The sequence below is a fragment of the Urocampus carinirostris genome, chromosome 13, assembly GCF_059441175.1.
Source record: "Urocampus carinirostris isolate Australia breed hairy pipefish chromosome 13, RoL_Ucar_1.0, whole genome shotgun sequence".
In the NCBI taxonomy this organism is placed as follows: domain Eukaryota; kingdom Metazoa; phylum Chordata; class Actinopteri; order Syngnathiformes; family Syngnathidae; genus Urocampus; species Urocampus carinirostris.
Genome location: NC_142361.1, coordinates 4,454,030 through 4,459,118, shown reverse-complemented (window position 1 = coordinate 4,459,118; position 5,089 = coordinate 4,454,030). Strand labels below are relative to the sequence as shown.

The following is a 5,089-nucleotide window of genomic DNA, read 5'->3' as shown; positions in this document are numbered from 1 at the left end:
TTTGTTGCTAATGTTAAGAACATTATGCTAAAAGTCAGATAAGGAATACAATGTCCTCTCTCGTCTTAAACCCCTATGGTATACGTCTTCATAAGATGCTGTGGTTGTAGAAAAAGATGTGGCCTGCCAGACTGCCTGAACCATCTTCACCTGACCCTGTAACTGACCCTCAATGCTAATCCCCACTCAACACACAACCGCACACAGGATATACCCTAAATTCCGGACTATAGAGCGCACCTGATTATGAGCCGCACCCACCACATTTTAAGAGGAAAAACGATTTTGTACTTGCACAAGCCGCACCTGTATATAAGTGTTACATTAAAAAATGTAACCCAAACACAAAATTAACCCAAACCCGACTTTTAAGTCCCGCAATTAAAACTAGATGTCCTTCATTAAAGTACACATTCCAAAAATTACAGCCGGCAAAATGAACGGAAAATGATACCAGTACTTAAAGTTTGATGCAGACCTGCAGAGTCTGGGTCCCGTTGAAAGTAATCCAAGGAAAAAATTGTATGTTTCCAAAGGTAAGGGTGGGAAAAATATATATCCACTATTGTCCGCCGCGTCCACAAACAGGTTCCTCACCTATACCCCACTTCCCGTCTCCCCGCGTTTGTTCCGCCCCTTTTTCATTCGCCTGTACAAAACATATCAGAATAAGTGTCTAAAATGAATACAAATAAAAACATAACAAAAATATACAGTTGCAAATACATATTATACATGGTTACACATATTTACAAAGAAAGACGGTACACCGAGAGAGTTTTCAAAGCATTAATAATATAACTTTCATCCCAAACGGTGCCTGTGACGGGGCAGTTAATGGTAGCAACACACTCGCAACACAGTAAACGGGTATGTTAAAAAAAACATACCGTACTTGTAAATATCACGGTAAACCGTCCTCATCTTCCTCCTTAGAACTGAAGCCATCAAAGTTGTCTGCCTCAGTGTCGGAAAGGAACTTTGTCATATAGACGTCGTCCCACGCTCCCGCAGCCTCACTCGCGCTGTCACTGTCGCTGGACCTCTCATCCACTTCTGATTCTGTGCCCTCCTCGCCATCACGCAGCAGACCAGCTTTTCAGAACCAGTTGATGATGGTGGATTTTTTGATGTGCCTTTCTTTTTGCATTTTGCATGAGGGTATGTTTACGCTAATTTAATTTTTGCACAAGCCAAGAAGTTGCAGTCTTCCTCGGCGCATATATTCCACCAGTCTAAATCTTACCTTTTGTACTCGAGCGCTGCTGGCGGCCGTTGGAAAAATTACATAAATTGGCCGCATCACTGAATAAGCCGCAGGGTTGAGAGTTTGGTAAAAAAGTAGCGGCTTATAGTCCAGAATTTACGGTAGTCTCCATGTTTTGAGGGCAGCAGGTGATTGTAGGGACAGTCGTGACACAACCTCGTTATCTTTTTGCACAACATGTTGTATTATTCATGGACATGACACACTTTCACACTCACATGTTGAGAGAGCAAATAATGTACTTGGACCAAAAGGTGAAAGGCAGTAAACTTTACTGATCTTGTAATTTGATGTGGACATTTCATTCATTCATTCATTCATTATCTGCCCCGCTTATCCTCAGTAGGTGCTGGAGCCCATTCCAGCTATCTTCGGGCAGTTTGCAGGGGACACCCTGAACTGGTTGCCAGCCAGTCGTGGGGCACACAGGGACGACTCACTCATTCACACCTAGGGACTATTTGGACTGGCCAATTAACCTGAGACGCATGGTTTTGGAATGTGGGAGGGAACTGGAGGAAACCCACGCAAGAACGGGGAGAACTTGTGAACTCCACACTGGAAGGTTCTATCTCGTGACCTCAACTGGGCCGCACATGCGCTAACCACAGTACCGTATTTTCCGCACTATAAGGCGCACCTAAAAGTCTTAATTTTTTCAAAAGCTGACCATGCGCCTTATAATACAGTGCGCCTTATATATGGCTCAATATTGAATCGCAAGGTCTCGCAACTTATGCAACAGCCGCGACTCGATTTTCTCCCGAACGTGGAGTAGTCCGCGGTGTATGCTGGGATTTATATACCGGCGTTTCATTGGCTAACCAATGTGTCAATCATCATTTGAATCGATCGCTATTGGCTGAAGTTATTCGGAGCCTTGGATTGGCTAGAGGGCCAAAACAAACCCTGCAATTGGCCGAAAAACATGTGTCAATCATCCGTTAAATCGATCGCTATTGGCTGAAGTTATTCGGAGCCTCGGATTGGCTAGAGGGCCAAAACAAACACTGCAATTGGCCGAAAAAGATGACTGAATAGCAAGCTTGCTAAACTACGCCATAAAGAAACATGTTTCATTATTCTGTATTTGTAAACATTTTACTCTCCTGGATTTACTACACTCACGGTTTTAAGAAGACCATGATTGCGTATCATTATTGAACGTGAGAACTTAGGTGAGCTATGCGGCTTTATATCTTGATGTTGCTGTGATGAGTTTAGTGAATTAAACTCAATTCCAAGTGTTTATTGTCATATGCACAGTAAAGTTGCGAGCGAAAAAGAAAATAGAAACTAAGGAATGGTTGGCATTTCTTGAATCCCAAGACTTTAACCATCTGAATGATATTTGAAATGATGCATTTGAGTGACATCGTACGGACACCGCATCCGCACGTGTCTACGACACGTATTTGCTTCTTTGCAAGCTTTGGGAATGTTAAGGGGTAATCAGTTTGACTGAATCATCTGACTGTTTTGTCGACGTTCCCATTGTAGCGCCTTATAATCCGGTGCGCCTTATCTATGGAAGATATAGGACCAAAAACTATTTTTTTGGGGGTGCGCCCTATAACCCGTTGTGCGGAAAATACAGTAAATGGAAAAATGAGAGTTGACCTCAGTGGGCAGTTGCAGTTCCCAAGTGAGACAGCTGAAACATCATTGCGGCTAGACATGGTGCTGTTGTCTGTAGCCAGCAAGGCGGCCCTCTTGGGGGAGCGCACTGTTGCTTGGGAGGAGGGATGTGGAGGAAGCATATGAGAGGAAACGGGCAAAGTATGAAGACCTGACAGCCGAGTGCACGTATGCGTGCTGGAAAACCACATTATACCCAGTTGAAGTGGGGTGCAGAGGTTTGTGGGCTCGTCAACCTCTCGCCTGCTCAGAGATCTTGGATACACAAGAGCTGGCCAACGAAAAGCAACAAAGGAGCTGGAGGCATATAAAGATATCTTCTGGTTGTGGCTGCCGAGGAAAGATAGGGACTTGGGCCTTTAAACCACACCTACGGCATTGGTAGGGTTAGCAGGTAGACTTCCCTGCCATCGCTCCGCCAGCGGTTCCCAAATGATAACTCAGTCAGGCCCAAGTGTTCAGGGAACACTAGCATTCTGAAAGAAGGAACACCACCATCCTGTCCAATTGATAGATTTATTTATAGAATTTAATGACCAAATAGCCCTGCTGGTGTATTTTGGCACCAATTGTCATTTTTACGACCCGTTTCTACATTCATGTTATCAGTGGCCTGCTAATAATTCAAATTACTGTAAAGTAATTTTGACATCATTACCCATTATCTGTCAGCCGACCCCTCAGACCCAGAGCTGTGGCACACACTGCATGGATCTTCTGTAGAGAACAAGAGAATATCAACATTGAGTTCATTTTTTTCTTCCAAACATATATATGTATATAATGTCTGGTTTCATGTCGGAATTTTTCAGCTTCCAGGAATGTAATTTACAGCAACAATTTTTACCCTTGTACCAATTGATTTTAAGAGACGACCTAGAACAGGGGTGGCCAACCAGGCAGAGACTAAGAGCCACTTTTTTTACTGTGTTACTGCAAAGAGCCACATCATACATGGGCACACATGAACATCATTCCATGCATCATGTGGATGTGCGCGCACACACAGAGAGAGACACACACAGGCCTCTGCTCAGCCAGATTTATTGAAAATGACCCACAGCAAGATAATGACAGTTATTTTTTGTAACAGTTAACATTGTGTGCACTGTCTCACACACACATAAACTCTCAGTTCAAGCAAGTCCACAAACAAAAATATAACAATTTTCAATGACATTTTTCTCTTACTATGCTGCTTAGTGGGACTTCTGGCATTCCTTGTCCTGAACAATCCTCCTCAAATCTGGCTTGTATTCCGTTGTTGCCACTCGAAGCAACTCTTTCACATGGGTGTCAGTCAAAACAGATCGATGCTTTGATTTCACATGTTTCAGGGTGGAAAACACAGACTCGCAGACGTACGTTGACCCAAACATCGACAGGATCTTTAGCGCAGCCCGTTTGATGTTGGGGTATTTTTCCATTGGCACACGTTTCCAGAACTCAATGGTCCCTTCCCTGAAGACAGCTTTTAGTTGATCCTCCTCACAAAGATCAATCATCTCCAACTCCGCCGCAGCCTCATCTGTGACGAGCGGGATTTTCAAACAGTCCATTTCCGCATTAAATGGGTCGACAAGGAACGTAACCTGTGGTCTTTTCAGTTGTAGATCACGGAAGCGGGTCACAAAGTTTTCGTGCAAGTTTTCAATCAGCGTTGCATATCTGTCTCTTTTCTTTTTCAGGGCAGCACTGGTGACATGTTCACTGGCTTTCAGAAGAGTGGGAAAATGCGTTAAATATTTTTTTTGAATTTGCGTCTTGAACAGTTTCAGTTTGTTGATAAACGCAAACACACATTGCACGAGGTCAGGCAGCATTTTTAACTTGCCTTGCAGGGTCAGGTTCAGTCTGTCCAAGTGCCACAGCATGTCGACCAAAAATGCCAGATCCATAATCCACTCGAGGTCCGAGAGCTGGGGATAGTCCTTGCCCTTCTCTTCCATGAACAGTTTCACGGCATACAAAAGCTCAAAGAAGCGAGAGAGCACTTTGCCTTTTGACAGCCACCTCACAGTGCAGTGCAGTGGCAGGTCACCTGGAAGCCCTTGGTCCAGCTCAGCGATGAGACTCCTGAATTGCCTGTGGTTAAGCGCGTGTGTGCGGATGTAGTTCATGATTTCCATCACAGGCTTCATGACGTTGTCTGAATTCAATGATTTAGACACGAGTTGCTCCCTG

The 5,089-nt window shown here is 44.1% G+C and overlaps 1 pseudogene; it reads right to left on the bottom strand.

Annotated features, from left to right (window-relative positions):
• Window positions 1-4,201: 4,201 nt before the first annotated feature.
• LOC148353525 (general transcription factor II-I repeat domain-containing protein 2A-like) lies at window positions 4,202-4,779 on the bottom strand (annotated as a pseudogene).
• Window positions 4,780-5,089: the final 310 nt, after the last annotated feature.